The sequence below is a fragment of the Bombina bombina genome, chromosome 1 (assembly GCF_027579735.1).
Source record: "Bombina bombina isolate aBomBom1 chromosome 1, aBomBom1.pri, whole genome shotgun sequence".
In the NCBI taxonomy this organism is placed as follows: Eukaryota; Metazoa; Chordata; class Amphibia; order Anura; family Bombinatoridae; genus Bombina; species Bombina bombina.
In genome coordinates, this window is record NC_069499.1 from 360,361,017 (window position 1) to 360,373,957 (window position 12,941).

Sequence of the window (12,941 nt, forward strand, 5' to 3'; positions counted from 1 at the left end):
GAGCTCTTACGCTGTGCAAGAGAAAAGAATACTATACTACATGTGGGAGAAGAAATCCAATTATTTTCAGATCTATCTCCTGTCACCTTACAAAAGAGGAGAGACCTTTCCCACATCACCTCCATTCTGAAAAACAACAAAGTGCAATACAGATGGGGTTTTCCAGTTTCCCTAATAGCAACACGCAACAACAAATCAGCTATTTTCCGACCGGGTTTAGACCCTAACCTCTTCTTCAAAGAACTCTCTTTACCGTGGACGGAGGACAGCGACTCTCCCTTTCAAGACCCTATGGCGGGGACACACAGCAGAGGGGCCTCTCTGCTTGGTGATACACAACTCTGAACAGTCCTCTATATTGACGTTCCACCAATCTTTCTTGGGAGGAACTTTTCTCTCTGACTACCTGGTCAACCACTGGACCTCATTAAGCTATATACTGGACTCACTTGTCTATAGTACTCTGGGGTCAGAACCAAGGTGTCCAATCGGGCCCCACCCTGGGTCTATTAGAATCTAACCAAACAGAAGACATATCCTTTTATAATGATAATACTCTGTTACTCATTATGGTTTATTAATGTTTGAGTTGCAATAGTTAATTGCCATGTTTATTATATGTTTTAAATAGTTTAGTGTTCTGAACTTGCTGCCTGACTTTGCACACCATGTCCTGCTTTTTGCACCACACCTGCATAGTTCTCCCTTCAGATGAGCTCAGGACTTAAATATGCGACTGCTGCCTGTGAGCATGTAAATCCAATGATTAAAGCAAATCATCATGCAACGCATATATGTGCTTTCTTATAGGTCTATTATTAGCCTTTAAAATTTGATTATATGTATTACATTGGACCAAGGAGATACCTACCTGTTCTCTGTATAATCTGATTATGTCATTTTGTGTTTCAAGACCCATACCCACATATAGTGTTTAACAGGGTGCTCCCCTCTCCCCTGATCCCCCCTCCCTTCCCTCTCCCTTCTTTCCCTTGGCTCTTACCCCCCCCCCCATAAATCCCCTTTTTCCCCTGCCACCTCCCCTTCCCCGACCTGCTCTCGGAAAAAATATTAATCTGTTTTTTGATAAAAATATTTAATGTCGATGCTGGGGATACTTCCCCTATTTGAATTTCTCCTTACAATCTGTTTATCTAAAGATAGACTTGTTTGAAGAATAACATTATTTTTTACTTCAACCCTCTCTTCTTTCTGGAGCTCTCTCTGACCTTTATTAATTTCATTCTTCTCTTACCCTCCAACTTTTTTCTCCCAATCTCCTCCCCCTTCCACTCCCCCTCCCTCTTCTATCTCTCCCTTTTTTTTTTTTTTTTTCTCTCTCCCCCTCCTTGTCTCCCCCCTCTCATAACCGTCGGAATGTCGACGAGCCTTAGTAGATTCCAGGAACACTCATTTAGGTTAACATCAATTAATGCAAAGGGACTCAACAGTCCGGGCAAACGATCTATAGTGCTCAAAGAATTGAATAAACTTAACAGTCAGATACTAATGATTCAGGAAACTCACTTTAGAAAAAGGTAGGGAGCCCGTTGGACCCCTCAATCTTATCCATTAACCTGCTTTGCCTCGGGATCATGCAAAGGGAGGGGGGGTATACTAATTCACAAGTCATTGCCGCTCCAAATCTCACACACACTCAAAGACCCAGAGGGTCGCTATGTACTACTAGTTGGCTTACTTTTCAGACAACACATTACACTTCTCAATATTTATGCACCAAACCAAAACCAAGGTATTTTCTTCAAAAAAAATTGCAAACCTGCTTCTCGATCACTCTAAAGGAGTGATACTCCTGGCTGGTGACTTTAATATCTCACTTGACCCACTGATGGATGCCTCTAGAGGCGTCAGCAATGTTCCCAAAGCTACCCCTAAATCGGTCAGAAACTCTTTGTCCGCAGTGTCACTACATGATACCTGGAGAATCCTAAAGCGAAAGATTACACTTTCTACTTCTTCCCCCATGACTGCTACACACGAATTGACTACATATTTTCAGACTCCACTGGCCTTTCTCTCATAGACCGCTGCGACATAGGAAACATTACATGGTCAGACCATGCTCCTATTACTTGCTCTATCACTTGGCCAGACCTCCCCATAGTGTCTAGAACATGGAGACTAGACGATACTCTTCTTGAAAACCCCCAAATAATAGAAGAACTGGAAAAAAGTCTAACAGAATACTTCTCACTTAACGAAAATACCACCTCCTCACCTATAATAGAATGGGAGGCCCATAAATCGGTAATACAAGGGACACTAATTAAACTTAAGGCAAAAATAAACAAACAGTCTAGAGAACTATATACAAATTTACTAACAAGAATCAACACATTGTAAACCCAACATAAAGCAGACCTTAATAATCATAATGTCAGGCAGAACCTCACCCATGCTAGATCTGAACTTAAGCAGTACTTGACTAAGACCTATCAGCGCAACGCTCTTCATCTTAAGCAATATTATTATGAGGGGGGTAACTAACCTGGAAAAATCTTAGCGAGGAGCCTTCGCAGAAAACATTTTTCTGCATACACACACTCCCTGCAAACAAAAGACGGACAGACGGTTCATGACAGTAAACTTATAGCCTCCACTTTCAGGGAATACTATAAAACTCTGTATAACATCGACAATCCTGATACACCTCCCTGCTCCTCAAATACACCGACCCAAAGTAGGGACACCGCTGATGACTACCTTAAAGACATTAATCTCCCCTCTCTAAACAATGAAGCTAAAACATACCTTGAATCCCCCATAAACATGGACGAGATACTTCAGGCAATAAAAGATGTCCCTTCTGGAAAGAGTCCAGGCCCAGATGGATTCTCCTCCAGATATTACAAAAAAATTCAAAGATATCCTTTCTCCCCCCTTCTCAAAATCTTCAATGACCTAAGGAGTAAGCCCTCCCTTTCCAGGAAACTTTTAGAGGCCCATATTTCTGTCATTCCCAAACCTGGGAAATCAACTTCTAAACCAGAGAATTACCGACCTATTTCACTAATAAATAACGATATGAAGCTGTTGGCTAAGATTCTGGCCAACAGATTAAATAGGTTCCTACCCGAGCTCATTGATAAAGATCAGGTGGGTTTTGTGCCCAGACGTGAAGCCAGGGACAACACCATCAAAATCCTTCAACTAATCAACCACGCAAAGGTCACAAACGTCCCAATGGTCTTACTAGCAACAGATGCGGAAAAGGCCTTCGACGGGGTAAATTGGTCCTTCCTGCGAAGTGCAATGATAGCGATGGGGATCCCAGAACCGTTCCTAAATATGACTATGGCCCTATATTCTTTCCCAAATGCTAGAATTAGAATCAATGGCACCCTCTCCGACTTCTTTACTATTAGCAATGGAACTAGGCAAGGTTGCCCCCTTGTCTCCACTGCTTTTTGTTATATCTATGGAAGTGTTAGCGCAAAAAATACGAAGCAATAAAGAAATTAAGGGAATAATGGTGGGTGATAGAGAACATAAGCCAGCACTATTTGCAGATGACGCCCTTTTTTCCTCTTTCAGAAGTTGAAACCTCTGTACCGGAACTACTAGCTGAATTAGAACGTTATGGCAAGGTTTCAAATTTTAAATTAAATATCACCAAATCAGAACTCATGAACATAAATACCCCTTCTGAGATTATACAACGCTTAAGACATTCTTACCCTATCCCCATTGTACAGAAAAAATTCAAGTATCTGGGAATATTTTTGACCCCATGTTCACAAGACTTGTTTAAATATAACTATAACACACTAAAAGACGATATAATAAGAGACCTCTCGGTCTGGAAAAACAAGCATATTTCATGGCTCGGCAGAGTAGGGGTCTTAAAGATGAATGTACTCCCGAGGATTTTATACCTACTGCAGACACTACCTATTTCTCTCCCAACAGGGTATATTAAACACCTCCAGGGGGCCTTTACACAATATGTCTGGGGAGGGTCTAGGCCGAGACTACCCAAAAAAAAACATATACTTACCAAGGGACCGGGGAGGACTGGGGCTCCCAAACCTAATGGCATACAAACAAGCTATAACACTACAGCATGTCGCCGAGTGGTCACACAATACCAGTGATAAAGCATGGATACAGATGAACAGGCAAATTTTTAAATTGAATAATGTTGCATCTCTGGCTTGGACCACGCCCCAAAAGAGACCTAAAATACTACAGCAATATCATATTGCAGCAGACATATTGTCAGAGTGGGATAGGATATTGGCCTCCACTACTCATATATCATCAATCCCCTCACCACTCTCTCCACTCACTGAACATATAGATCTCTCCTACAGGTATCGGAATGCACACATTACGCAACCTTATAACCTTAGAGTGGGCTCCATCCAGTTTGCTACAGAAAATGGCCTCTTCAAGACACAGACTGCACTTGCGGACATTCATGGGGAGATTTTCTCCTCTTGGATGCATTATCACCAACTTAGACACTTTATTTCTCACCACAAACAAAGGGAGGAGTTAGGTAGAGCCACTACAACCTTCGAAAAACTATGTATCCAACTAACACCTCCTAGGCATCTAATATCCAAACTCTACAAAATACTAAACAGTCCAGACACATTAGCCCTCCCGTCATACACATACTCCTGGAGCCGTGAACTTGGACAGGACATTGATGTGGAGACATGGTCTAGAGCCTTTGGTTTACCCAAAAGGGCCTCGGTGTCGGCCACGGTGCAAGAGATCCACCTGAAGCTTTCTTGCCGCTGGTACCTAACCCCCTCCCGCCTTCACAAAATATTCCCCACTCTAAACAATACGTGCTGGAGAGGTTGTGGAGAGGAGGGCACCCTTCTCCACATCTGGTGGTCTTGCACCAGACTGGAGGAGTATTGGAGAGATACCTTTCTAGCTATCTCTGATATATTGTCAACTCAAATCTCCCCAAGCCCAAATGCTATCTTATTCCTTTCTTTGCCCAAACTGACAGGACTAGGCAAACTACCATTGTTGCTAATTATGATCACAGCAGCCAAAAAACTCATCCCCAAATATTGGAAATCCCAAACAGTACCTACAACAGATGAGTGGAGACTTATGGTAACTGACCTTCTATGCCTGGAGAGATACCACTATCTTAAAACACACAAACTGGATATTTATGAAATGATGAAGGCAATATGGAACAAAACTATTTGAACCTACGAGTTCACTGCTTTGGCCTCGTCGGCAGTCTGACATGTGTCTCTTCCCCCTCCACCACCCTCCACCTTACCTTCCATCTCACTTACCCTTCCTCCCCCCCCCTTTTTTTTTTTCTTCTCATTCTCTCCCTCCTTCTCTTCTTTCCCAATCTTTTCTTTCCTTTCACGCTTAGGAAGTCTTGTGATCTTTGATACAGGGATAGTAGAACTTCCTTTAAAAAAAAAAAAAGAACAAAACTGTTATGCCCTTAAGGGAACAAGAGCCTGTGTTATATTTGCTGATATAATCTGACATGTCCCCTTTATCCTTTATCTATTCCATTATAGTTCGGAGATGTTAATACCTTTTTTTTTTACCTTGTTAGAAAAAAAGAAAAGAAAGATATTATTTGTTGCATCGAAGGTTTATTATGTTGTTAACTTGCTGTTTAAGTGATGTATCGATTGTAACAGGTTTAATTATTGTCATCCTGAACTAATACTTAATAAAAATTGCATTAAAACTTTTGATTCACAAGGCTTATTTGGAGACGGGACAGCCTCCGCCTCCAATGAGAATTAAAACTCATTCTACTAGATCAGTCGCCACTTCTTGGGCTTTTAAGAATGAAGCTTCGGTTGATCAAGTTACTGCTTTGCAAATCTGGTCTTCTTTGCATACATTTACAAAAATTTTACCATTTTGATGTATTTGCTTCTTCTGAAGCAGTCTTTGGTAGAAAAGGTCTTCAGGCAGCTGTCTCAGTTTGCTTCTTCTGCTTATAGTTTAAGTTTTTTTCTTAAAATTTATGTGAAATTTATGAGAGACTTATTTTTTTGTGGATTAATTTTTTTTTATCCCTCCCTTTCTAGTGACTCTTCTGTGGTCTTCCACATCTTGGGTATTTCTATCCCATAAACTCATGGACTCTATCCAATTACATGAAAAAAAAAATTATTTAAGAACTTACCTGATAAATTAATTTCTTTCATAGTTGCAAGAGTCCATGAGGCCCACCCTTTTTTTTGGTGGTTATGATTTTTGTATAAAAGCACAATTATATTTCCAGTTCCTCTTTTTGTATGCTTTTTTACTTCTTATTTTATCACCCCACTACTTGGCTATTCATTAAACTGAATTGTGGGTGTGGTGAGGGGCGTATTTATAGGCATTTTGAGGTTTGGGAAACTTTGCCACTCTTTGTAGGATTGTATATCCCATATGTCACTAGCTCACGGACTCTTGCCAATATGAAAGAAATTAATTTATCAGGTAAATTCTAAGATAAATTATGTTTTTTATTTATACAAATTATAACTCTTAAGGAAGCCTCCCTAAGTGTAATACGGGAATCCAGACGTGGACCCGTTGCTAAGTGTGCCTAGAGGGATATGGCTGTGCCTCACTGACTAGGCCCACACTAGGCTGAAGCATACGTCTGGGGTTTTGCCATTTATCTCGTTCAGAGAGGGATTGCCTGGTATTTCGGGCTGTACTGTTAAGTCAGGATCAGACTGATATGCTACAGGAAAGTTCTTCTCTATGAAAGGCACATGTTGAGCAAAAAGAGGCTGCTTCTAGGGTGGTAACTAGCCATAGAACAAGCTATTATGCTATTGTTCGTTCCCAGGTTGAGTGCTTCTGTCTTTATTTATAGGGAAGGCTATGTCTGCTATGCTGCCTTCAAATAAATGTTAGAGTTTTGCATTATGTTCTTAAATCTAGTGAATTTTGCACTGACCGACAGCATACTCTAGTATCTTCTACTGATAGGGCTTCCTCTGATTCAGAGGATCTTACATCAGAGACAGAGATTGACAAAACCTCTTTTTTGTTTAAAATTGAATATATTTGTCCTCTTTTTAAGGAAGTATTATTTACTTTAGGGATTAAGGAGCCTAAATGATGATAGAACATTTCTAAATAATGGTCTAAGCCTGGTACTTCTTTTAACTCTACTTCTAGGTTTAAAAACTTGTATCCTTTACCTATTGCTAATTTAGAACTTTGGGAAAAAGTCCCTAAAGTTGAAGGGTGCTATTTTCACTCCTATAGAAGACAGCACTTCTTTTTAAACCTTTTAGATAGAAAACTTGAATCTTATCTTAGAAGGGCATATTGGCTATATTCTTAGACCATTTATATCTATTGCTGATGTTGCTGCTGCCTCTATATTTTGTTTGGACAGTTTAGCTCAGCAGTTGTCTTTAGACCCATAATTATCTAACATTATTCTCTTACTTTAACATGCAAATCATTTTATTTGCAATGCTATCTTTTGATGTTGTGAAACTTAACATCAAATCTTTGTCTTTAGCTATTCTTACTAGAAGAGCTTTATGGCTTAAATCTTGGAATGCTGACATGGTGTCTAAATCTAGATTATTATATCTATCTTTTCAGGGTAATAATCTGTTTGGTTCTCAATTGGATTCTATTATCTCCACTATCCACTAGGTAAGGGAGTTTTTCTGCCCCACTACAAGAAATATAAGGGTAAATTTAAAGCTCCCAATTGTTTTTGTTCCTTTCGTCAGGGGAAGGAGAGCTTTTCTGTTCTCTATTCTAAGGCCTCTGGCTCTAATTGGAGACCATCTCCGAATTGGAATAAATCCAAGCAATATAAGAAACCAAATCCAGCCTCTAAGACTGCATGAAGGTCCGGCCCTTCTGGTGGGAGGCAGACTAAAGTTATTTAAAGAAATTTGGACAGATTCTATCCAAAATCAGTGGATTCAGAATATTGTTTCGCAAGGGTATCGAATAGTGTTCAGATTAAGACCTCCCATGGGAATATCCTTTCTTATTCATGTTCCAACAAACCCTGTGAAGGTTCAGGATTTTCTGAAGTGTGTTTCAGACCTAGAGCTTTTAGGGGTGATTGTACCAGTTCCTCAGCAGTAACAGGGATTGGATTTCTATTCAAATCTATTTATTGTCCCAAAGAAGGAAGAATCTTTCAGACCAATCCTGAATCTGAAGACTTTACATCGTTTTGTAAGAGTCCCAACTTTTAAGATGGTGACTATAAGGACTATTCTGCCTTTTGTTCAGCAAGGTCATTTCATGTCCACAATAGACTTACAGGACGCTTATCTTCACATTCCGATTCATCCAGACTACTATCGTTTTCTGAGATTCTATTGGTTAGACATGGTTGGAGGATCAATTTACTAAATAGTTCCTTCATTCCTCAGACAAAGTTCACCTTCTTAGGTTTCCAGATAGATTCAGTGTCCATGACTCATTCTCTAACAGACAAGAGACAAATGAAATTGGTCTTAGAAAAACAACTGGAAAACCAATGGCACTACTTGTAAACTTGTTAAGGCTTCTTATAGCTCAAAATTTTATAATAAATCGTATATTTGTAAATGTAAACTGAGCAAGGTGGTGCTGTGTGTTAAACAAACCTTGGAAAAAAGCTTGTATAAACCTTCAATCTCTATCATTCCCTTCAGTGGCTATGTGCATGGAAGTTTTAGGTCTCATGATTGCTGCATCGGACCCAATCCCCTTTGCTTGTTTTCATATGAGAACTCTACAGCTTTGCATGTTGCACCAGTGTTGCAGGGATTATACACAGATATCATAGTTGATATACTTAAATCCCAACACTCAGCTCTCTCTGACTTTGTGGTTAGACCATCACCTTATTGTTGAAGGGGTCTCCTTTGTTCGTCCTTCCTGAACTGTGATCACAACAAATGCAAGGTTGGGGAGCTGTCTGGGGGTCTCTGACAGCACAAGGGGTTTGGAATCCTCAAGAGGCGAGGTTACCAATCAATATTTTAGAACTCTGTGCTATTTTCAGAGCTCTTCAGGTTTGGCTTTATTGAAGAGAGAACTTTACATTCATTTTCAAACAGACAATATCATAACAGTGGCATATGTGAATCATCAAGGGGGGACTCGCAGTCCTTTAGCAATGAAAGAAGTATCTCTGATACTTTCTTGGGTGGAATCCAACTCTTGTCAAATTTCTGTGATTCATATCCCAGGTGTAGACAACTGGGAAGCGGATTATATCTCACCCATCATTCTATACATCTGGGGGAGTGGTCTCTCCATCCAGATGTGTTTTTTCAACTTGTACAGATGTGGGGTCTTCCAGAAATAGATCTGATGGCCTCTCGTCTGAACAAGAAAGTTCCCAGATACCTTTCTAGGTCCAGGGATACTCTAGCAGTTCCCTGGTTTACCAACCTGCTTACATTTTTCCGCCTCTGGTTCTTCTTTATAAGGTGATCTCCAAGATCATAATGGAACAATCTTATGTGTTTCTGATAGCACCAGCATGGCCTCACAGGTTTTGGCATACGAACTTTGTCCAAATGTCCAGTTGCCGGCCTTGGTCACTTCCTATAAGACCAGACCTTCTAGGGACACTGTACCCAAAAATTTTCTTTCGTGATTCAGATTGAGCATGAAATTTTAAGCAACTTTCTAATTTAGTCCTATTATCAAATTTTTGTCATTCTCTTGGTATCTTTATTTGAAATGCAAGAATGTAAGTTTAGATGCCGGCCCATTTTTGGTGAACAACCTGGGTTGTCCTTGCTGATTGGTGAATAAATCCATCCACCAATAAAAAAGTGCTGTCCAGAGTACTGAAACAAAAAAAAAAGCTTAGATGCCTTCTTTTTCAAATAATGATAGCAAGAGAACGAAGAAAAATTGATAATAGGAGTAAATTGGAAAGTTGCTTAAAATTGCATGCTCTTTCTGAATTACAAAAGAAAAAATTTGGGTACAGTGTCCCTTTCTGTCTCAAGGACCAGTTTTCCATCAAATCTCAAAATTTAAAGGCATGGAAATTGAATGCTTAGTTATTAGTCATAGAGGTTTCTCTGACTCAGTAATTAACACTATGATACTGGCTCGTAAGTCTGTTTCAAGGAAGATTTATCATAGGGTTTGGAAAACCTATATTTCATGGTGTTCCACTCATGATTATTCTTGACATTCTTTTAGAATTCCTAGGATTTTACAGTTTCTTCAGGATGGTTTGGATAAAGGTTTGTCTGCAAATACTTTGAAAGGAAAAAATTCTGCTCTTTCTGTGTCTGTCTTATTTCATAGAAAGATTGCTAAGCTTCCTGATATTCACTGTTTTGTTCAGGCTTTTCGTATCAAGCCTGTTATTAAATCAATTTCTCCTCCTTGGAGTCTCAATTTGGGTTTAAAGATGTTGCAGGCTCCTCCTTTTGAGCCTATGCATTCTTTGGCTATTAAACTACTTTTTTGGAAAGTATTATTTCTTTTGGCTATCTCTTCTGCTAGAAGAGTTTCTGAATTGTCTGCTCTCTCTTGTGAGTCTCCTTATCTGATTTTCCATCAAAATAAAGCTGTTTTGCCGACTTAGTTTACATTTTTGCCTAAGGTTTTGAATTCTAACAACATCAATAGGGAAATTATTGTTCCTTCCTTGTGTCCTAATCCTAAGAATTCTCTTGAAAGGTCTTTACATTCTTTGGATGTGGTAAGAGCTTTGAAATATTATGTTGAGGCTACTAAAGATTTCAGAAAGACTTCTAGTCTATTTGTTATTTTTTCTGGTTCCAGAAAAGGTCAGAAAGCCTCTGCCATTTCCTTGGCATCTTGGATAAAGCTTTTGATTTACAAAGCTTATTAGGAGGCGGGACAGTCTCCGCCTTAGCGTATTACAGCTCATTCTACTAGATCAGTCACATCTTGAGTTTTCAAGAATGAAGCTTCAGTTGATCAAATTTGCAAAGCAGCAACTTGGTCTTCTTTGCATACATTTTTCTAAATTTTACCATTTTGATGTGTTTGCTTCTTCGGAAGCAGCCTTTAGTAGAAAGGTACTTCAGGCAGCTGTCTCAGTTTAATTCTAGTGCCTATGATTTGATTTTTTTGATTTTTGTTTTTAAGAAAACAATACTTTTTTGGATTTAATTCCTCAGCGAAAATAGCTGTTTTTATTTTATCCCAACCTCTCTAGTGACTCGTGGACTTCCACATCTTGGGTATTATATCCCATATGTCACTAGCTCATGGACTCTTGCCACTTACATGAAAGAAAACATAATTTATGTAAGAACTTACCTGATAAATTAATTTCTTTCATAGTGATAAGAGTCCATGAGACCCACCCAATTTTTTGGGGGTTATGATATATATATATATATATATATACACACAGCACTTTATTTATCCTGTTCCTCTTTTTTTATGCTTTTTATTCCTTTTACACCTCACTAACTTGGCTATACGTTAAACTGAGGTATGAGTGAGGTGGGAGGTGTATTTATAGGCATTTGAGGTTTAGGAAACTTTGCCCCCTCCTGGTAGGAATCTATATCCCATACATCACTAGCTCATGGACTTTTGCCACTATGAAAGAAATTAATTTATCAGGTAAGTTCTTACATAAATTATGTTTTTTTCTTCCATATCATTGTTCCTAAGATTTTATCTACACACCTATCCTAACCATTGTGACTACTTATTTGTAATGTTTTTTTTATTATTATCATTATTATAACAATACTTCTATAAATGGTTTTTTTTTCTACATTTCTTATAATTTTCCATGGAAGAGGAGTAAAGTAGATTGCCGTTTCCATGATGGGTTTCATTCAATTTGAATAGTTTTCCAGTTCTGTATTTTTATTTATTTTTTGCTCTTTCTTTTATACTCCTGCACTTCAGTTTCCTGGTGCAAAAAAATGTCCTTCAAAGACATTAAAGGTAGGTTTACTATCTATATCTAATTATCTACCTCTTTACATAGTTTATATCAGCAATTAAGAACTGAACTACAAAAGACCTATATAAAAAAAATGTTTTAAATATGTATAACTTGTTGATTTGTAAAACAACTATGAATATGCTTCTCTTAATTATGGCCTGTTAATGCTAGATAAAAGGGGCAGTCTATTCCAGAATTTTTATTGTTTTATTACCCAGTTCTTTTGACAGACTTGCATTTTAGCAAATCAGCGCTGACTCCTAAGTAACCCCCGGGAGTGAGCATAATGTTATCTATATGTATATGGAAAGTTGAATCAAGAAAGTTTAATTCAGACTAGACTGTCCCTTTAACCACTGATCTGGTTTAGGCAGTTTGCCTAAACCAGATTACTTGACCTCTCTGCTGCCTTTGACATTGTTGACCATCCCCTTCTCCTATGGACTCTCAGCTCTCTTGGGCTCTGTGACACTGCCCTCTCCTGGATTCACTCTTATCTCTCTAACAGATCCTTCTCTGTCTCTTTGCTGGTGACTCCTCCTCTCTATTGCCTCTCTCTGTTGGAGTACCTCAAGGCTTGGGTCCTCTACTCTTCTCTATTTACACTTCTTCACTGGGTAAACAGCTATGGCTTCAGCTATCATCTCTATGCTAATAATACCCAGATCTACCTTTCCACCCCTGCACTCTCTCCTTCTGTCAATTCTCACATCAGCAACTGCTTACCATGCATTTCCTCCTGGATGGCCTATCACCACCTAAAAATAAACATGTCCAAGACTGAACTACTTCTAATTTCCCCCTCTAACTCTACTCCAGTTTCTAATTTTTCCATCACTGTTGGCGGCACCACTATCTCCCCATCACCCCAAGTCCGCTGACTCGGAGTCACGCTTGACTCAAATCTGTCCTTTATTCCCCACATCCAATTGCTCTCTTCATCCTGCCGCAACAACCTACGCAATATCTCCAAAATTTGTCAGTTTCTGAGTGCTGAAACTACTAAACAGCTAATCCACTCCCTGGTAATTTCCCGACTTGA

The 12,941-nt window shown here is 39.1% G+C and overlaps 1 protein-coding gene across 1 annotated transcript in view; it reads right to left on the reverse strand.

Moving 5' to 3' along the window:
• MAP3K19 (mitogen-activated protein kinase kinase kinase 19) overlaps window positions 1-12,941 on the reverse strand; it is a 207,948-nt gene that overhangs the window by 68,952 nt on the left and 126,055 nt on the right. The gene's annotated exons all lie outside the window — the stretch shown is intronic.